Raw genomic sequence first — 23,807 nt, 5'->3', positions numbered from 1 at the left:
ACGAAGTAGTCATTAAAACAACACGATCCAGAAAGTATATCGTCAGATTCAATACAGAAAATAGTTATTGTTTTGTTTTGAGTTTCTTTATAGTTGATACCTGTAATGATGTTGATTGATTCAGGTGTTGTAAGGTAAATGTACATAACAGAACTACTAGTTTTACACATTATGGGAGGACGTCGAAACGTGACTTCCGGTTGATGGTGATGTCACTTGCTGTGAATCGTCTCAACTCACTATAGTAGCCCAAGAAAACACAAAAATAAGTCATTGTCTCCTCCATGATCTATGTGGCGACCGAATTGTAAATTTAAATTTTCATATAAATTTAATACCATTCAATACTTTTTAAATTAAAAGATAAAATAATTGAACGGTGACTAATGATTTTAATAAAGTAAACACAAAAAATGGTGAACACATTTCCCCATTCATGATTGTATGTATGTCTGAACATGGAAGTGATACCTGGGTAATTCTCCTCTGGATGTAAATACCTTGCAATATGTGTAAATTTCTGTAGTGGTAGCCGAAGACCGTCTTGGACATCGACCACGCGAGAAAGTATCATGTTTTATTCAAAATTGGGATCTGATAGTGTCTAAAGGTAGTTGCAGTTTGTCAAATTCTGTCAGTAATTTGGCGGTACCGTAAAAGAGGCAATGGTTTACAACGATGTTTGGAGAGGTACGAATATACAACTTGCAAAGAAATTATCTGCGTGTCGATAGTTTTCTATTTCAAGATATGCATGCGGGTCATTTATTCTTAAAATGTATCTAATAGTTTCAATATTCTTGATCTATATGATTCAACGTTGAGAGCGAACAGAGCAGCCTTCGAACAGACTCTGTGGAGCTTGGAATGCATAATACAGGGGTTTATAGTGTTGGCGGAGTAAGTGGAGGGGTTAATTATGTTACCATGGTTACTGTCAAGTTGGATTTATTGCCAAACGGTGGGTTCATCCAGGGAATAGGGTTACGCTATGAAATGCGACACGACGTTGGTCACAGTTTATTCTAGAGTATCGCCTAGAGGTCATGAGATGTTGATGACCTTGGATCGAGGAATTCTTGGTTGGAGATTTATACACTTATGCCTTCACTATCTCTCAGTAATGGAAAAACAGTGTTGATGTTGAAATGGTGTTGAATGAAAGCCTACAGCCATAAAACACAGCAGTAGAATTCAAGGCTGTATTCGTGCTGTTTCTGCTGCAGGACCAGACACTACTCTACGGGCTACGGGCCAGTTTTTTCCTTTCATCTACTAAGCTCAGTGTGGCTTAACGCAACGTCAACCCATCTTTCTGGACTAATATTACGGGTGTATTTCGATACGTCCCCCATTCTGTTTACATGTTTGTATCATCTTCTCGAGTTGATTAGCGTGAAGATCCCTGAACATGAGAAATACGATCTTCTTGCCATGCTCTGTCTCCCTTTCAGACGGCCGATCAATGAAACTAGTTACCGGACACACACGAACCAAGACAAGGAGTGTCTGTGTCGGCTTCACTGCTTGAACTTGAACTGTACAGCCATGAAATGTGATCGGATTGGATCTAAGTCGAAGCCATTGGGAAAAAATAATGTGTTCCTTTTGAAAGTGAGCGTTACATTGTAAAGTTGGTGTTTCCTTTACAAAGTCTCTTGGGAAAATATACCGTTCCGTTTACGGTTTTGTAGTATTAGTAAATGTTGCGGTCTACGGGTGGTATGTCTACGATCCTTTTCTTTACAAAATGTACACTGTAACGGTGAACCTTACCGTCTGTGGTGATAACATAAACGTTACGAGCTATCGTAAACTATCAACCAATCGACACAAGACACCCCACAAGACATCAGCTGATAACAGGAACCCTACCAGCTGTTTTTAACAAGCGGGTCATTGTTGTGTGAATGACATGAGAACGGTATTGTACATCGGTAGTTTGAGATTATTTTCTAATAGTAGGATCTCAGAGAAACTGCTGACAAAGATAAGACGCTACTCAACGACTGTGAAAAGATTAGCAATTATTTGACGATGCATCGGATGAGACTAGCGATGACGACTAAGACGCCGTTTCGACAATCAAGACATCGTCAATGTGCCGTGTTCATACCTCAAGGTTGACATTTACGCTGTGATAAAGTAAAACTAGAAGCTGTATTGCTAATCTATAACGAGACTATGACCTTCATACACAACTTGACGCCTTTTCAGTATATGCACTTGGTCTTTTTTGTGAACGTAAGCAAAGTAACATCAATGTATCGTGAGAACTCGGTCGAGTAATGGTGAGAATCCTTGAACGGATGCAACAAACCCAGTTGGATGGGTTGGTTGTTTGCCAAGTTCTCGATAGACGTGATCGGTCTTATCTCAACAAATCAGGGTCTCCGTAAACAGCAATGTTTCGAGCCACTTAAAGTGTAGACAATTTATAGCGGCATAGTATCGCTGTAGTTGAATCGTGCATGCACTCTCCTCAATACGTGCCTATCTATTCCTTCCTTTATGAAGTCTCCGATCAGTACTTTCCAGAAAATGAATGAGGACGGTCCATCCAGTCGAAAGTCGACAGCCAGTTTTTACACAATCCGTGTAATAAACGATAGTCCACCAACACGGGTCTTTCATCTAAATCTGACGAACTCCGAAGTTAAATTTGTCCATCACCGTCTGTATGGTGAGACCCAGTAGCATCGTTTGATTTTGGAGGCACATGTACGTACGTTAGATGTTCGACCTGACAGTCGCAAATAAAATATCCATCATCGCAAACTACTTACTTGATGCTATACCTGATACACTTTTACGGCAGAGAGTGAAATAACCTACCTGACTCCGACTGTAGAAACATGAAAACGGCGCGAAAACAAGATATTTCTTGAGCTGTTGAAGAGGGCATGGGAGCTGCAACCATCCCCTTGACGAGTACATGCACAACTACGCTACTGGAGCTCGTCTTGTGTGATTGACAGTCATATCAGCGCGCATGCGTAGCATATATCATTGATGTGTGGTGCTGGAGTAAGTAACAGATGCATAGACAAAGACAAGTCACAGGTTCTGAGATTATCCAGTGTTCGGTGTCTTAATGTCGGACACGCTAAATCTCCCCAACAACAGACTTATTCTTTTGCCATCTGTAGTGACGAGACCGAAAAGGCTAGAACAACGTGGCAAATTCTCGCGTAATGACCACATGCCGGGTGAGTCGGTCATTCGAGCCGTTCTTTGGGAAACTACCCGATTCAGATTTGCAGAAAGTATTTTCGTTCAGGTCGCGGTTTTACTAATCCTCCCATGCTTTGAGACATTCAATTACCTCTGCTATGCCACTGACTTCACGGCTATAAGAGCCTAGATATTCCAGTCATTTCAAACTTTACAAATGTCACGAACACGGAATGCAACCTTATAATTAAATGATCCTAGCAACCCGGGAACGTCGAGATGGAAAGACGGTAGGAGAAACTAGAGAAGCTTTCCATTCAAAGGGTAGGACCCGGGGCAAGACCCGTCATGCAAATTAACTCAGAGTATCGTATAATATTGGGTCTTTTTTTCTCTGGTCTCTCTCTCTCGTAAAATTCAATCAACGCCGATATGCCAAGTAATTGTAGTATACGCACACTCAAGCTGGCTACTGAATCATCCATGTAGTCCGTATCACACCCCCCCAAATCGTAGGATACCAAATGACACAACACATTGTTTCTCTAACGAGGCTATGAGAGTTAAAACAATGTTCTGCAAACTCGTACCCTGTCGTAACCTATCCACAGACATGGCTTCGAGTTTTATAACCTGGATGGTGTGCAGTCTTGTGCAATATGTTTGATAAGTGCATGTGGTGAATGTCAAAGATACAGCCTGATATGCCTACTACATCTGCCGAAAGAAACTTTAACATTTTGCACAAAGTCATGACTTTGTCCCACGACCATGTACAAATACAAAGGTATGCTTACTTACAAGGTCACCATTTTTTTCCGGAGAAAGGGGTTACTAGTATATCAACCGATGGGCCATGTCAGACCAGTGATGGAGGGACTGTGGTCAGACGCTTCTTTAAAGGTGTTGCCACGCTGACCCTCAATACCATATTTGCGAAAAAGAGAACTGATCTATTCCAGATAAATAGTTGGGTGATTAAATAAGCTACATCTAGCCAGCGCCACTCTTTATGGGTCATTTGAACTTCAACTTTAACTAAGTAAGTTCGACAAACACAGATTTACTCTGGAGGCTGGGCTCAGTAGGATGTTCGTTACTCCAATTAAAATTGTGCCACAGCAGACACACTTACAAGGACACATGTTCTATCCGCGGGACAAGTACGCGGCACACTGACCCAATATACTTATTTCATGATGACGTTTGTGAGAAAGAACAGTTGTAACCTTGCTACTTTAAACCACTCTCAGTTGGGGAAGTGAATCTTTATTACTGAATTTACAACTAGTAAATGTTGTTTTCAATTAGAAAGAACCACAACTATTGATTAATGTGGTGCAGTTCAACTACGTATCTCGAAGTATCCTCTCCCAATATAGGGCAACACAAAACTGTAACAAAACTAAATAAACAAACATTTATTTTGTGATGGGTATATTTTATCATAATTGTTGTATCTGTTAAAACATAGTATTACTGAACCAAGGCAAATATTTGAAATTTGCTACTTTTTATTTTTTTATGTGGTTGTATAAATTGATATTATATCAGTGGAAAAACGAAGGACAATTAGCAGTATGAATGTAACACAATATTAATGATGTCTACATATGGTAATACATGTATACGACGGACAAGGTACGTATCGTTTGACCTCTAGGTCAACTTTCTACACAACCACCATTTACTTCCACACGTAACGAAATGATATATTGCAGAAATTAGTGAATAGAAAATTATGAACGTACTAAAACCGTGGCATGGAAAGTATTTAGAAAAGTTCTGTATTTACGTCACAGTGTCTTTTCATCATAAAATTGACGACTTGACAAATTTCTTTCATAGTGTCATCAATTGTTTGAACTGTTAACCAAGCATGAACTTTTCCTCTTTTAGTTTTGATAACCGGTCTCATCAAACTGCGCATGTGCAATATTCCACACATTCGAAAATTCAACTTTTCTATATTGCTAGGCGTGAATGTGTTTAGGAAGCAATCATTTACTTCATGTAATTGAGCAGTGTACTTCTGTAATAAACATCCACACTATATCTAAATAAAATGATAAACAACTGAGTTTAAACCCTTTTTACTCAAGTGAAAATACTTTACAAAACCTTTATTTAACTACTAACTCTAAAATAGCGTAATTGGGAACAAAAACAAGGCCGATTTCGTCCTAAATGCATTAGCAGTTGATGTCAGTAAGTCATGGAAAGTCACTTTTACCACCATGTGACTTGACTAAAGATTAGAGAATAAAATTATTCAAATTAGCCATGAACCAACTGCAGAACAGTAGGGATATGGAATTCTGGGTATGGTGCCTAATTACCTATGCTGATGTCATCAATAGCATTAGTGTCTGTATTTATTGTTTCTACATGCATGACCTTACAGGTCGATTAGGTAGAGAGACTGATAGATACCGGAGCCCTGATGATATCAGCATAGGTAATTGGGCACCATACCAAGAATTCCATACCCCAATGTATAGAGGTCAGTTCATGGCTAACTTGGATAATTTTCTTTCTCTTTTTTAAAGAGGTCACGTGATGTAGAGTAATGAAAGTGACTTTTCCTGACTCCCTAGACATAAACTAAAGCAACCAGGACAAAATCTGTATTGTCTTTGTTTGTTTCTATTTACTATAGATACATGGCATCGATGGCATTAACAGTATTTTACACTGTATAGATATACTGTTGTGTCATTGAATTGCTTCTATAGTATTGCTGAATACAGATTTGAGTTTTGCCAATAACAAGTGACAGTTAAGTATACTTCAGTATTTAGAATCTGCTTTTTAAAGATGCAACTGGAATGGGTTTAAAAATAATGTTATGTTAGTTACAATAACTGAGACGTAATACTGTACACAGTGAACATTATTGTATCACTTGAAGGTAAGCGTATATTTTTGCAGCTGTATACACGATAAACAAATCAAATTGATTTTTGGGTCCGAACCAAAAAAGCACCTACCTCAACGGTGATCACGACATGTTGTTAACAAGTACAAAGTATTATGGGTATTTTAACAATTTTCAGTGAACAGATTGTGGTTGTTTGATCGAAAAATTATACTCCAGTTACAATCAGTATAGTTTTAACATTGTGACAGATTCAAAACCGAGCTTTTGCTCAAGATATAAACTTGTCACGACGTTAACTATATATAATATTGACCATTAATTAACAGATGTAGTGCCTTTTTAAAAAGTTAATGACCAAATTTTAGTCAATAAATGTTTGGTTATTTGATGAAAAAATGTCCAAGTTGCAGCTAGTGCAGGTTTAATATGTAGCCAAAATCCCCCCCCCCCCGGACCAAACAAAATTGCATATGATTTCTTTTTAAACACTTGAAGGATAAACTATAACCTTGAACTATGCGGCTTACATTTTAAGTCCATCAGAGTGCATGAACTGTGTAGTAATGACTTTTTTATCTAGCCTTTAATACGTGCATATATATATATATATATATAGTCAGTGCGTCCTTAGAAAAGCTTGCGGTGAGTAATACTCTAACTATGCACTCTTCTCACGGAATGGTTTCACATATCACAACAGATGACTTGCAATTTTCATAGTCCGTAAATTTGACATCAAACATTTGATACCTCACAATAGTTTCATCTACAGTGTTGCCATGACAACCACATCTTATCTAATCCATTTTAAGTTTAAGATTGAGTCATCTGCCATCAGCATTCATGCCAGTTCTTGTGATTTGACTGCCTATGTATGTATGTATGTATGTATGTATGTATGTATGTATGTATGTATGTATGTATGTATGTATGTATGTATGTATGTATGTAATTAAAAAGAAACTAGGTACACACCGCTGAAACATTTTCTTCAAAAAATGCAATATTTGATATGTTATCTTCATCGATCAAACTTCTATTCCGCGTTGACGGGACTGGTTTTCACCTAACACGCAAGACCCGTGTTATCATTGTACTGCACACGTATGATTTGTAAATAGCACAGATGACCTATTTTGGTAATTCCATGTTTTCGTAAAGATTACAATCACTAGATCGACAATGCAGTTCAAATGAGTCTTTATCGCAAGAACCAGGATGTTAATCAGTATGTATCTATCTTTTTCTTTCTATTTTTCTCTTTAGAGAAACATCTATTTTATTTTAGATTGGCGTCAAAGACATATTCATTGTACATTCGGTCATACCAGAAGTTTGATCTTCAATATATTTAATTGTTCAAGATTTCCTCGAGGAAATGGCCACATATTCGTACTTGCACGACAAATAGAAATACAAAAAAGAACATGAATATGATTACCGAAAATCAAATTGGTTAACAAAATAATTTCTTTGTAATTTTTTATTCTTCACAAATCTCTTTTAGATTGAAGCAACGAAAATGACCATTATCAATCCAGTCATGTTATAACTTGGTTTGAAAGTAATATCATTTCCAAAAAAAATTGGTTCTGAAACATTTGATTCTGTAGCCCGGATGTGACGATCAACTTTGGGATAACAGGATCTAATGTCAGCAATGATAATATTGTAGAACTATTGAGTACAGTGTAAACCAATACCACTTCTATGCAAACGAGTCCCAGGCAAATGAAAGGATATATGAATATAATAGGATGATGACGTCATTTATAGTCTGGATGGTGACGTCATTCACAAATCTCTTCCAGGCCAGTGTGTGCATTGATTACCTTGTGAATCCAAACATTTGCTATGGGGACGAAAAATTGGACGAATAAAGTAGTGAGATGGCGATTAATTAAGAAGATGAGATGTAGAGCCGTATTGTGTTCCGACATTTAGTGACAGACTGTATGATTCATCTAAGGTGAAAGTACGAGTCTGCTCTTATTAGCACGTACCCAGCGACAATAATTTGAATGACGTACATGACAATGGAATCAGCGTAGTGTCTAAGCTAAATCAATTAACGTTATCTCACGCAATGCTTTATTCAACTGGGCACTAAATTGACCGCATAACCTCTTTTCGTTGTTATATTGTATTTTTAGGGGCTAGGACTAGTTCTTTAACAGTTACCTTAATTAACTCTGATTTAAGTATTCACTCGTATTAATCTGGTTAAAATCACAACTTTTGTCAAGAAAAGTACAATATAATAACATATTCCTTATAAAAATCCTTGACAGGAGACACGCGGGACGCTAAGCCATATATAGTAATTAAAGTTCCAGCTTTCAATGAACATTTGTAAAGCAAACACTCGTAGCCAATAACTAAGTTTGTATGTATGATGTATCACAGCGAAATATCATTATGGTGTGTATCACATAGCGTCTTCCTTTACTCGATTATATGGTTTGCTGTGTTTTGCATCTTATGAAAAATTAACCCGGCACATCAGATTAAAACATCCATTCTGAAAAATCGTTAACATGAATTACTAGTCTTTCTATTTCAAGATACTTATTGCTTGGAGTGTTTGTTGGTCATTCATTTTAGATTTAGAAAATATATCTATTTACATAAAGACAAGAGAGTATGTATGTATGTATGTATGTATGTATGTATGTATGTATGTATGTATGTATGTATGTATGTATGTATGTATGTACGTACGTACGTACGTACGTACGTATGTATGTATGTATGTATGTATGTATGTATGTATGTATGTATTTCTAATATAATCAGACTAATTTGTGAGTGTATTGGTAACACGTGTAGGACTCCAGACAATGAAACATAACACCAGCATAACATGATTCATTATTTTTTATACAATGGTTTTCACTCAACTAGTACTGCCGACATTTAGAGTCGACGTCTTTGATCATGTAACATTTCCAGAAGTATTCCTATCTCGGCCATGTACTGACATTTCTGGGGGTTGGTTGGTGAAATGCAGCTGAATATCTCAACGTATTTATGTACTTGTGTTCACGTGTCCATCACGTGTCCAAACATTCAGAAGTAAACGCATATATCATATCTAAAGATCATTTTAATAATTCAGCCCCAGCAAACAACGTATCTGTGGGAAATGACCCCTGACTTGTGACCTTTCACCCTATTATTGTAAAAGTTTTCAACTGATGCAGTTCTTTCATGTGGAAACCATTACACAGAGTAGCCATCCGTAGACATCAGACCCGAAAAGGTGCAACGCGACCCGGGAATTCATCATTTACGGAATTTCTCACATTTTCTTCCAACGAGTTGCTCACTTGTACCGTGGCTGACCCACGCCATAACCGTCTGCCCTGGCAAGCATGCCTCGGCAATCATGACGTAGGCTCAGTAGACCAGAAAATGAAAGGAGATTTTGTGAAAGGTAATCTCTTACCGTTTAGCCGATTGAATACGCTTTGCCAAGAGAGCTCCAGGGCGACGTACAATCTACATTCACAGATTTTTGTTGTCGGTGTTCGAGGTTTTTTTGACGATCTAGATATAACCCTTCGAACTAATGTTCCATATCAGTTGGCGTGTTAATACGTCGGAAAACCACTCACTAAAAAGCTAGACGTGTTCCGTAGTTTATCCGTCCTTCTACTAACATCAAAGGCTTCGCAGCGCCTGGCATTTTGCAAACCAAGTGTCCGCCCCGGGAAACTAAGTGGGAATTGTTAAATGACAACCAAAGTTGAAGTACTATCGCTTTCACACATAAGTAGCGCCTAGAGCTTATGGATACATTGCAATTTGTGGTTTTCAGTTGACTTTCTGAATGTTTTATCAGTGAGCAGGTTTTTGTTGTTGTCATAGAAACCAGCATATTTAAGTGTGCATTTTGATACCGTAACAAAGTGGGTCAACATGGCACGCCTTAATGTATAAGTTGATTCTTCGATAATTAGTGCTAACCTAATCCAATATTCACTTTACAATTAGTCAAAACGTGCAGCCATCCTGTTGGTCACCTCATCCTGGCATTTCATTGAAATTATATCGTTTTTCACCAAAATGTAAACTAATTTATCTTAATTTGTTTAAAATAAAAAGATGATGGGTCGAAAACTTGCACGAAAACAAAATAGTGTTCGCAAATTTTAGCGTGAAAGTTGATGGGGAGAATCATTCCAAATCGGTCATGTATCTGCAGAAGATCACGCTGTCTTAGAAAGAAGATCACACTATCTTAGAAACTTGAAGGATATTGTATGTTTTATTGTTTTAGCGTTGTTGTGCGATAAACGCATACAAAATATTACATTGTAAATAAATTGTCATAAAAATTGAAAGGCTTTTCGGTGTCCTGTTACATTTCACTAATAATATGGCGGTGGCGGTATCGTCAAACACTACTTTTTTAAAACTCGGGACTGTTTCGTGTTTGTAAGCTCTGTGCAGTGGCACGGAACATTCACTCCATTGCTAAATACACTCTTCTAAGCTCTAATCCAGCGGCAACGTTGCGACTTGCGTGTTCAGATTCTGTATAATTTAACTAACAAGGAAGGGTCAGGAGAAATTGTGACCTATGTATGTAATACAACCAGTACGAGTTGGGCTATGCAAATACAGTGATGATTGAGCCATATGAAACTCGATTCGACTCACTGCGCAGGTGTGCTGATATACACACGTTCGTTAGTATGATGCTTGACCTCTCCAATGCAATCATTTGTTATTGGGAAATCTTTTTATGTGCAAATAGCGCACGAAATTATGATATGAGTACTTATAATATCTGATTTGAAAACAGCGTTATCATATTAAATTTAGATTTTTTATTCTATCTTAAAATCTCACTTTAATCTATATTTTTTTTATATCTACGGACCAACGTTTTATTCAAACAAGCTATGACTAACTCTAGACTAGATCACAAAAATAAAACATGTATTCAAAACATAAATTTTGAATAAAATCGGTATATTTTAATATCAAACATAACCAGAAGAGTTACAGACTATGTCCCTTTAATAACGTTTGGTTTTCTGACGATAAAGTTATAATCCGTGTCTAAGTTTTCCGACAATAAAGTTACAGACTATGTCCCTATAATAACGCTTGGTTTGCTGACGATAAAGTTATAATCCGTGTCTGTCTAATAACAGTTTTCCGACAATAAAGTTACAGACTGTGTCCCTTTAATAACGTTTGGTGTTACAGACTGTGTCCCTTTAATAACACTTTTATCTTCTGTCTTACCCTTTTCTTTACACAAATATGACGTCAATGTCAGCCTAATGTCTTCTTGAAATACCTCTTGCTCTAATTTTGATATTATCATAAACATAATATTGAGGATTATAAATAAAAATGGTATCGATATTATCGTTCTTAGATTGTGTTTTACGTACTTGGGACGAGATAAACTTCACACTTCAAATCTGGGGATATGTGCCCTAGGATCTACCAGACAAATGACCCCATGACCTTTGCAAGACCCTAACGTAAACATTTTGATACAAATTGTGTGTTATTTATCAACAAAAATAATTGCTGTACAGGACAAATGGCGAGTGTTGCTGCGCTACCAAAATTAGGTGACTGCTGTATACTCGATGGATGAACTGAACGCGTCAAGTATCAATCGACACGACGTGTAAAGGTTACAACGACGGGCATTTGAACATCATACCAAAACTGTGTGAAAAGATTATAGGCAGGACACACGTATAGGAAACCTAGCTTTAACAGGTAGTTCTCGGGTTTCGTCTCTCGCAGTGCCTCTCCCTCCCACAGAATGTTCACAAACAATTGATGTTTACGAACCTGTGTAAATTTGATATGAGCCGCAGAAATAACTGCACGATTTCAAGTGCGAACTTTGTTACGCTGTTACCCTTTTCACTTAGTTTACAAAACATCGCATGTTTCAACAAAATTTTCTGGTTGTTTGAAAACTTTTCCTACGAATCTATGTCATCTTAGATTGGAATTAAACATGAAGTAAGTACAATTTTAAAAATCAGTTGTTAAGTACTAAAAGAGGGCGTAAATTGAGGTTCTAAACAGACACCTATGACATCTGGTTGTCAAGGCTCGACATAGCACATTGCAAACTAGAATGGAATAATGTTATTTCAAGGACTCGTTACTTCTAACTATTCATCATTTAGTCGTGTACTGACGATTTTATAACTATTATTTCCTCACCATTCAGTTTGTCATGTTTCAACTCCATATTGGTGAAGACTGAGTATTTCAGTTTTATCTTTTAATGCAGTAAGTATTTGTTATAAACTGACATGAGTTTGTAGACAACGCGAATAAAATATTTTTTTGTTCTGGAACAATTCGTTTTAAACACAAAAATGGTAGTCGTAAGAAATTGTGGACGAAATATAATTCAAGGGGTGGGTGGAGGAGGGTGAATTTTCATGAATGGATATTTCAATTTTATGTGATGAAAATAACATTATTTCGTTCAACTAAATATTCCGCGGGTTTATAGCGTCACATTTTTTGAGGAATGAGCAAATTTTGATGGTTATTGAAATCACTTACAACCTACTACTCATCGGAACATACTGAACCACGGAGAATATATTGTTCAGAGCGTGAGCAATGTCCATAGTTAGATGGATCGAAAGGTCGGATTCATTTCCAATTTACCGTTCCAAAGTAACTATATTGTATTATCCAATACCTAACCATCATTTTGCTATTGGCAGAATACAGACCTGATATGTAGCCATTTTATGCAAATGATTTGATGCCATAATTTAGAATATGTTTACAAGTAAAAATCTTAGGAAAGCCTTATAGTAGGTAGTGTCATCAACTGTACCAACAACACCGTCGATACAATTAGTTTTTAGTACTCTAGAAAGTATAAATGGATAATTACATTATACTAGAATAAATGGCCCAGAACAAAAGAATAATACTAGAATAATGGCCCAGAACAAAAGAAATATATTAGAATAATGGCCCAGAACAAAAGAATAATCCCATGTAATCCTCATGACTCAACACTAATACGAGAACATGGGATTGAAATTTTGGCCTTTAATTGAGGTTTTACATAAGTATTTTCACAAAAGTTACAGTTTGTGTCTAAGTAAGAATTCTTGTTAACTGAGCTTGTGCCACTTTTACAGGGTAACATGTACGGGTTGACATTAGTCTGAGAATCTTCCCTCCTTGCACACACATTTGGAGATCTTACCTATCATCACCACTTGAATGGTTTTCAAAAGAAGAATTGATGGACAAGTCACCATGTCCGATCACCATGCATTTTTATCAAGAACAATTAATCGAACGAATGTGAAATTGTGGGAACCACTTTTGCCAACAATTACAGTAACTTGGATGAACAGTGTAGCGTGAAATGAACGTCTTAATTTGAATATTGTACCAAAAAGATTCCATGCATATGACATTTTTAGACCACTTCTCACAGTACCTATTTGGTGTAGAGTTCCTTTGCGTTCCACGTCGACCTGTTTTAGATGTAACTGAAACCACACCGACCCCTCTACAACACCTGTCGCAAGAACATTTCATCACAACGCAGGCTGCCCCATGTATTTATGTTTAGTTAACTGGTGGAGGACTTAACATGTTTGAAGTCGTAATTAAACGCCCTTGTCGGATAAAAGTACAACAAAGTTTCGACGAGGAATCGATATGGCGCTACTCCACCAGGGAAACGGTCAAATTTCACGCATAATTGCACGAACCAAGGGTACAAACACTCATTGAACTTCAAGGCAACATCGGTCTAGGGTTGTCGCAAAAAAACCCCTAAACTACAAAAACAGAACTTGGTCAACATCATAAAACTCTGGTTTTGCACCACAGGAAATAAAAGTATCCTTGCTTTAAAGAATATAACTGAAGATAAACATCAAAATTTATTAAACCGACGTTCTTGTTATTCTCTTATACAGTTTTATTGAAGTATACGATAATGTAAATGGAGATATAGTCGTTCAACACATGATCATAAACATAGTTTACCTATCTATCTGATTGTATGAGATGTTTGTGGTCAAAACATAACTTTTCAAGCCGGTTTTTCAACCAGGCGTTGACTGGGCTACCTCTAATAGCAATCCTTGATAGAGTTGATAGAAGAAATATCCCCTAGGGAGAAGAGTTGAACGTTCAATGGTGAAGAAAAACAATCATGCTTTTTAAAATACAAACAAAACAATACCATAGGGTACGTGGTAATGGTTATAAAGACATTAGACAGTACACCTCGTGTAGATTTTATATATTGATCACAAATATGGGGAACGAGAAGGTGTTTTGTAAGCTTAGACGCTGACTATGCCGTGTGGCGACGGTGCTGACCGTGCGGTGTGATGACTGTTGACTGTGTGGTGCGACGACGGTGCTGACTGTGTGGTGCGACGACGGTGCTGACTGTGCAGTGTGACGACGGTGTTGACTTGCGGTGTGACGACGGTGCATGACGTGACATGCTGATGACGTTAATGATAATTTTGTCAGATTTCCGTCCTTTTGGGGTTAAGTTTGTTACAAGTTCAACGCAAAATAATATTGTAAAGTTTGGAAGACATAAATTGAAAAAAGATGAAAATTCACATACCAGCAATCAAGAACGAAGCTCTACATCAATGTTAACTAGCAATACAGGAGTGGTGTCTGCTCCGTCACTTTCACTGGTCACTAGCTGTGTAATACGGTAGAGTGGTGTCTGCTCCGTCACTTTCACTGGTCACTAGCTGTGTAATACGGTAGAGTGGTATCTGCTCCGTCACACTTTAACTAGTCACTCAACTTATGGTCCTAACCAACAGTTCAGAAACCCTGCATAAGAAAAGAAGGTTTAAGTACAGTCTTTCAGCTCGGCTTCTCTTCTAAACATCCTGGAATGATTGACATTAGAATCGGGGTCAGACAAGCAGTGAGTCGCAATTCACCTAAAACATATAGTGACCTAGACGTGGTGAATTTGAGTAGTAACTAGACAATGGTGAACACAGTAGCAGGGGAATGATTTAAAATGTGAGACTGAAATTGAATACACTACCAGGTGGTACACATTCCCTGTCCGTCTCTCTTTCTCTCTCTCTCTTTCGTATCCAATCCATATAACACTGTACGACTCGCCAAGACTCACATAATGTTTCGACTTGAAGTGCAGTCAAACATACGCCATTTTCACCTCACAATAAGGATGATTTGAAGTTTGATCTTATGTGACCTTTTGGTGACAGCACTGACCTGATGAAGGTGGATACTTAACCATAAAATCAACATACATATACAAAGTGATGGCTATAGACACGTACGGCTTTTTAGTGAAGTCCTTTTAGGTGTGAGTTCTACACAATAGTCTCGTATTGGTCCTGTTACAAGCCATTTGGAGAATACAATACAGCCAATGCATTGCTTCATATCTGGCCACGTTTGAACCAATTGTACACTCAACAAGCGTGTCAGAATCGTTCACTCTTAAGACCTCACATGTCGTGCAAGGTATAAAAAACTCGGCAAGTTTATTGACAATGTCCGACGTCTTGTAAAACTTCGATGGAGACCTTGACTTAGGAAAATCTAATCTTGCAAATGGCCTCAATGAGTGTGGTAAGTATTGCCAGATAAAATAAACCCACGTTCACTTACAGTTGAAATAGGCCTATATAATACCATCAATTTAGACAGCTATCAAAAATTCATAACTTCTATCCCTGACTCGGTACGCGATAGACGTGACTGAACGTACTACTAATGTAACGGTAAAGTTCCCATTCTGGGCAATTCAGAAACGTTTACTCCTGTATATGAAAAAAAAATCACGAAATTCTCACAAACACAAGATGTTTCCAACAAGAAGACTTGATAACTTTGATGACGACATGTTGAAATGTTGCCGTCCGTATCGAGTTGTTATCATCATAAAATAATCGACGTCATCGCCAGCCTGAGTGTTTCCAATATGGCCACTAAAGTAATGTAACACCCAAATGTTGCCTTCGTTTTCACATAAGAACTGTTCTTGGGAATGATGCAAAATTCGGAGTTCAAAACATAAGACCTGGACTTCTGTGGAAGCTCTAAGATGACGAAAAAGGCAAATTCGAATAAAACATTACGCCAAAACCTATAATAAAGATAAGACTTTACCTGATGCGCTCATCACCGAACGGTGAGCCAATATTGGGTGTGGTCTAATACGACTCCGGGTAGCTAATGAGGATTTTATGTTAATTTCTATTGAAATATGTGACGTATATGGATGAAATCAACATCGCAATCGTTCATGTCGTTTTCACTACCGGCTCAATATTGAAAGCGTCAATCAACAGAACAAGAGTTCACATGTATTTAAAGTTGGCATCGTCATTGAATACTGGTGTTTGCGACTATGTGTTTCTAATAACGGAGTTATTGGATGCTGGCTAATACTTTGACGACAAATGTGTTTATTGCTTGTTTCTGGTTTTAGACATTGTAATGACTTATTTTGTCTACGAGTTGTAACGAAGTAACATGAATGTTGGGGTTAAATGTGGCCAAGATAGAGAGGAAATCTGAGAGAGAGAGAGAGAGAGAGAGAGAGAGAGAGAGAGAGAGAGAGAGAGAGAGAGAGAGAGAGAGAGAGAGAGAGAGAGAGAGAGGAGGGGAGAGGGAGAGACAGGCAGACATACAGACAGACAGACAGACAGACAGACAGACAGACAGACAGACAGACAGACAGAGACAGATAGAGGGAGAGTATTGTCATAACCACCGTCTGTGATTTAACATAAAACAAACATAACACAGAATAAAGACAGGGAAAATCTTTTGCTTGTCTATACACAGACTGAACATCATAACAACGAACGACTTAACATGAAATAAAGAACATACTCAATGCAAATCTGAACATCTGATTGTGATTGGGTCAGGACAACCATTGTAAGTTTGTCGAACATTGTCAATACGCTGCTTTGTAAGACTTCTTATAAGTGACAGATAAGGGAATTTGACATTTCCTGTTTGTTTCTTGGTAACTCTAGATAACGTTGGTGGAAAATAGCACTTCTGGTTATTGAACAAAAACAACTTATACAATTGTCTGACCCTGCAGTTTCCTGTCACTTTGAAAATCATCAGCAGAAACTTACAAATCATGTACTTTTTTTCTTGCGAGTAAATATGAAACCAAAATTTCGAAATAGATAAAGCACAAAAGATGCTTAAAGGAAAGTGATTCGTTTCCGTTTTTCTTGAGTATGGCAATATAGAGAGATAGAGGGGAGAGAGAGAGAGAGAGAGAGAGAGAGAGAGAGAGAGAGAGAGAGAGAGAGAGAGAGAGAGAGAGAGAGAGAGAGAGAGAGAGAGAGAGAGAGAGAGAGGGGGGGCAGTCAGCAAGACAGGGACAAACGGTCAACAGACAGACAGACAGACAGACAGACAGACAGACAGACAGACAGACAGACAGACAGACAGAAAACATAGATTGAAGAAGAGAAATGAAAGGAGATAGAAGAAAACCAGTAGTGGGATAAGTTAGGAAAAGGAAAATAATTGACTTGTATAATATTATTAATATAGGCAAATACGATAAAGATAATATGTAGACAATGACAATATGTTATTTCAATAGATATCATTGCAAACTGTAATGACTAGATATAGTACAGTACACTTGGATCAGTTTCTGCAACTGTCACACACCTCCTCAAAACGAATAACAAAGAAGAAATATGTGAACCATGTGAATAATTCAAAGTACCAGCATAGTGATATGCTCGCGTGTTCAAAACAAACTATTTCCGAAAAATTATTCAAACGCACAACAATAGTGGAACAACGTTAAACTCTGTTATTTCATTTCTTGGTCGACTCGGAACAGAGATGAACCTTCGTTATGTACTGGTTCAATGAATAAGACAATACTATTGGCAGTTGTTCTTAAAACCAATTTTAATTTATGTTTGAACTGATAGATCATGAATGTAAAACATCATACAAAATCCTAATGCGGGTGGAACACACTACATAGGAGAGAAGGGTGGTAATATAGGATATACGGCCAAAAAACGAAGTTCGTTTTCAGTTTCTCAATATTTCTGCTTAATAAGAAAGAAGAGGTTTTAGAATTTTTTTGTAAAACGAAGTTCACGTTTTCACTTTTCTTTACATGAGTTCTAGCAATATATAAAAATTGATATTTTAACACCCACCCATGATTGCCAATATTGTCACTTAATTACATAAGAATGACTGAATAAGTTAGTAGACTCTTCGTAATTCCATTTGGTCTTGCAATAAATGTTGGGTACATCAACTCTTAGTGTCTGAATTTCATTGGATATGGCTTTGTGAATAGTTTAGTTATGTACTGTCTCATGAATATTAAGCAAATCAATTCCTTTCTGTCTGGGGAACAAAACAGGACTACCGTGGCCATTATAGCCATTCCCCATCCCCGGACCACCACCACCACCACCACCACCACCACCACCACCACCACCACCACCACCACCACCAACAACAACAACAACAACAACAACAACAACAACAACAACAACAATAACAATATCAATGACAATAATGAAACGTAACAAGAATATCTTGAGATTATGTTGCTATTACATTGTCTCTAGTATTACTATGGTATCCGGGACCTTGCTGAAGACAAAATCGAATATCGACATCTTAACACCAACAGTCTTGAACAGAAATCGAAAATCGAAAACAAATTTGAAAAAAAAAACCAGACCCAGTTGAAACTCAATCATTACAAGTGTACACCCTTCAACAGACCACACCAAAACAACACTACAAATATACACAGTTTGTCAACGAGAAGCCCTGACTATGTAAATAATGTGGTTGACAAGACTAATTTAATGCCAGAGTAGTACTAGTGATTTTAACTGTAACAGAGTAAATTTTTGTGGTTTTAACATTACAACGAGGAATGTTGAAAGCTCAGTGTAATACAACCTATATGGGGTGAAACAGGATCTTAACTAGATTCTAACCGCAATATATTTTACAGAAAGAATTTGATTGGTACACTTGGTCAGACCGTCTATACGAAATGTCCATTAAATGATTATAAACAATCACCTCTCTTGTTAACGTTGCCCGCTCTGTCAATTGTTGTAGACCAGTACCCACAAATGACTGTAGGCACTACCCACATATTGCTGTAGACACTATCTACGCAGAACTGTAAATGAGAATAGTGTTAGGATATAGCAGAAGGACCCAATCGACTGTTTCTGTCTCGCAGTCCAACACCCACATGTGTCGAAAACATATTTCTGAGCTTCTACGGTTATTGCAACTTACCACTACCCCTTTCTAGAGCGCGAATTTCACGTTAACTAAATGCTTGATGTTTAGTAGTCTATATGCCCTAGACTACTGCTAAGTTGGTAGTCTATATGTGGTGTTTAGTTGTCTATGTGTCCTGGACTACTGCTAAGTTGGTAGTCTGGATACAATGTTTAGTAGTCTATGTGTCCCGGACTACTGCTAATTTGGTAGTCTAGATACAGTGTTTAGTAGTCTATGTGTCCTGGACTACTGCTAAGTTGGTAGTCTAGATACAGTGTTTAGTAGTCTATGTGTCCTGGACTACTGCTAAGTTGGTAGTCTAGATACAGTGTTTAGTAGTTAGTATTCAACATGAACACTGAACATATACAAGTCGTGTAAACCTGTTGTATGATTGTGTAACCTATCTATTAGACACCATGTGTTGCCAACCCATCAGTTAATAAAGGACCCAGACACCAATAACGTTCCTATTTTTACAATACACTATCATTACACCGTTACCAATTCAAGCCCCAACATTTCATTTATTTTAAGCCTTTGTGAAGAACAGACTCGTGCACACCCAGACGACGCCTGTCGACACGGTCTGTAATTTCCGTTCAGTATAGGTCTAGGTGCTGTAAATGTTTCATATGTCACGTGATGTACAAATGTGACAGGTGATGGTACGTTATTCATTAAATTAGTATTACGTTGTACATATATCGACTATAGTCGTAATCGTTTATCTCATAGATCACCATCGATATGATCAAATACATAAAGACACGTGTGGCACAGCAAAATTCTCAAACAAAAATAGCATCGATCATACCGCCTTCATTCGCGTGTTAATTCAGTCTTTTCTACATGTACCAACAAATAATATCGCGTGCAGAAGAAACGAGACAACATTGCAGAAAATGTAAACACTGCTATAGAAGCTTTACTATTAAACATGAAATATGTTCCCGATGGCATCAGTAAATAGAAATGTGTATACTCACATACAATATTGCAGTACGTGTAACTTGTTAATCCAAGCTTTCATACGTTATTAACATGACATTGTCTAGAATCCGAAGTCGTCCGAATTATGCTTATGTGTGCACATTTTATCAACCCTGCATGTCACGACACACTCGACATGTAAGAAAATAACGCTAAAAACCACCAAGTTGTGACGTCATTAATAATATGCAAATTTCAACTCGACTAGTAGACAAAGTTCCGGCGCATTCGTGAATCGAAAGCTGTTGGTTGTGAACAGCCAATGGTATAAAGGCGATTCTTTCTTCATGGCCCACTGCAGAAATTGAATGATTTGGCTACGATACAAACTTTGCAGATTGAGTTCCTCGTGCCAAAAATGCGTAGCTGATGAGAGAAAGTTGATTGTCCGTGCCTGGGGGCGATGGCTACGATTTGATCACGAGAACATGGAACGCTACTTGCAGTGTTTATACAACCCCTCATGTTAGACACATCATTCATCAAGTTCATCATTAACAGTCATTTCAAATACAACATAGTCAATATTTTCAAAACTGAAATTTATGTTTTGGTTTTAAATGACGAACTTTTTCTCCCACTATCAATACAACAGAATGTATTATTGTATGATTTGTTTCAGGGTAGAAGTCTTAAGACGTAATACGAACACACAAACAAACAAACACTTTTTAATGACTTACTTTGTCCTATTAATTGTCTCAGATTACAGTTTTCCTCCTATGTCGATTTCGTTTGAAAGCTTTGTATACACAAGATGCAAATATAGCCAACCCTAATCCACATGTTACCGGCGCTGCCATTGGTTTCGTCGGCACGCATATACATTTGTATAATGTCAATTTCAAAGGTAGTCACGACATTTAGCTACAAAGAGAATAACTCACGTCTTTGAGAGTAATTTCCTGTTTTATGAAATCGATATAAATCTTGACGTCACTGTGACGTCATCATATATCAAAATCCCCTTGTCACCTTTCTAAGGACAAAGTACGACTCCTAAATATTTGTGTTATGTGAATGTAAATACTGGTGCGCCTGACACACCTGGTGGTTTTAACCAAAAAATAAAAAAAAGTAGCAATTCTTTGAATTAGTATACAGTGTTAGAATTCCACTATGAACCACGCCTGGATTTAATTACCCAGTTACAAATGATTGTGTGCATGTATTGGATCACCGCATAACCTATGACATGATTCAACCAATCCCAATAAGACCCGTGAAATGAAACTGGTGATGTCAATTTCTATTGTCCGATAGACATAACAGAAAGTTCACCATGTTCTATGGTCGACTTGTATTTATATTTTACAGAATGTACTACAATGTAAACAACATACATGATTTATAACATAACACATGGTTATCTTGTCATGTCTCCTTTAATATCTCAATATTTGGTCCTTAAGAAAACCCTCGGAATTTAAAATGTCTTTTGTCAGTATTTTTTAAAATAACTCTATTTTAATTGGTCACTTTATGATATTTCAGAATTCTATGTTCTGTGATATGTTACTTCTAAACCGTTAGTTATTTTGTCACGTACTAATGTTTGCATCTTGATACCTGCATTATGCGGGTGAAATCAATCTCCAAAAAAATACAGTGTTGACCTGTTTTTACTATTTTGTATATCTAGGCTTGGCCAATGTTGACAAATGTTTATCGAGCGACTGGTATGGCTAAGAAGTGTGACGTCATCAAAAGAAAAGCGAGAAGGTTGTCGGCGTTAGGGTTAAAATAACGAAAATTAAAAAGTATGTCATCGGTTAGGGTCATTTCTCAACTGCCATCGAAATTTGAGAGTCGAGTGTTAGTATTAGTTATCTTAACCTGCGACATCTTTACGCTGAATTAATAGGACGAGTTGGAACCGTGACAACGTTGGAACTTCTATGCTGGCGTTTTGTAAATTTATACTTTGACCTTTAGGGATGTGAAGGGTTATTTGAAATTAAAGCAAGACTAGTCTTAGAATATTCAGTTAGACGTATACGTGTATTTACATTAGTCTGTTTTTGGATTGTGAATAAATGAAGGCGATTGAAACATTTAGGGTTATGGGAATGTTAGAATAAGTAATGGTTACACTGAACTGAACACGTGTTTTGTTTGCTGCTGATGAGGTTTGATCGTCAACGTAAAAGTTAGGAGACTTGAAGAAAACTGTGATATTTTGATAGGTCGGGCATATTAGGATATGGAGTCAAGTCATAACATGGCTTTCCCCACCACAAATTAAATTGTTTTCGCTCATAGTGCAGATGAGTTCAGTACATGCATTGCAAGTACCATTCTCAAAATCGTTTACGCTATCGCTCTCTACAAGGACAGACAGACAGACAGACAGACAGACAGACAGACAGACAGACAGACAGACAGACAGACAGACAGACGTAGGGGATGTTCAAACTTCATGACTGGACTGGGCATGGCCAGAAATAAAACATATTTTCTTAGAATTGAGAAACAGACATTACAATTTTAAAATTCGAACGAAAACAAATTTTCAAAACAACTATACCAAACCAAGACAGTCTGCTTCGCCACGTGACCCAAAGAAATACAACCATTATTGTTGACATATTATCTAGATTTGAGAAAAGTCTCAGAAACATAGTTTGTCAATATCTAAATACTCCAAAACAAATAAAAGAAGATATTTATCGATTGAAGGTAAATACGTTTGACTTCTGTATCTCAAGAACAAATCAGATTAGTTTTCCAATCACAGTCATCAAGACCTCGAACCATTCCGTAATTTACATATTTCAATACTACAGTTGGTGTCAGTTTCTTGAGATCAAAAGTGATCATTCAAACTATTAGCCGCAATTTGAAGAAGATTTCCTTTTTGAGTTGGGTTTCTAACTCAACTGATCTGGCCCTATAGGTTAGCACAGAGTAGCGTGTTTGTTCTAGCGTCTTACGCGAAATTTGTTGTTAGTTTTTTTTTTTCATGTGCTAAGTCAAAATGAATTTAAAGAGGCTATAATTGTAAGGAATTATCATTTTTACATGGACACACATATTGTTGTTATAGATTTAAAAAATATGAGCTTTCGGATCCACTGAAACATCTGTCCCCGAACCCGTCTCGTTCCTCGCGCTCAATTTGACCTTCGAGTAGACGGCCGGGGACGAAGACCAAATTAACACAGCTCAAACACATGATCTGGCCAAAAAAGGAGAAAAATCCAGAAGTGTCACTTTGGTAAAATCCCACAATTAGAGTATCACATTATGATATAAATAATAACTATTCGAAGGCAGTACCTGTTATAGATGGGTCTTCCTCGTTATGCGGTATACTCGGCAACCTTGTCAAGTCCCGTACTCGTATTTCGCTTCACCAGTCACAAATGACATGAGTGAGGTGTACAATCTAACGATATTTACGACAAGTTATATAAGATACGTGAACTAAGACAATCTCCTGTTA

General features: G+C 37.3%; 1 protein-coding gene across 10 annotated transcripts in view; it reads right to left on the bottom strand.

Annotated features, from left to right (window-relative positions):
* The window catches only part of LOC144450451 (homeobox protein Mohawk-like), a 93,231-nt gene that overhangs the window by 39,445 nt on the left and 29,979 nt on the right, over positions 1 to 23,807 (bottom strand). For 5 of the 10 annotated variants that reach the window (XM_078141060.1, XM_078141055.1, XM_078141056.1 and 2 more), the window contains exon 2: positions 14,676 to 14,896. The gene's annotated coding sequence lies outside the window, so the exon portion shown is untranslated. Of the gene's footprint in view, positions 1 to 2,835; positions 2,933 to 14,675; positions 14,897 to 16,216; positions 16,255 to 20,358; positions 20,493 to 23,807 lie in introns of those variants that run through there. The other 5 variants (XM_078141052.1, XM_078141057.1, XM_078141054.1 and 2 more) reach the window with 4 other exon arrangements.

Source organism: Glandiceps talaboti, chromosome 20 (assembly GCF_964340395.1).
Source record: "Glandiceps talaboti chromosome 20, keGlaTala1.1, whole genome shotgun sequence".
Classification (NCBI taxonomy): domain Eukaryota; kingdom Metazoa; phylum Hemichordata; class Enteropneusta; family Spengelidae; genus Glandiceps; species Glandiceps talaboti.
This window is presented reverse-complemented; position numbering and strand designations above follow the sequence as displayed.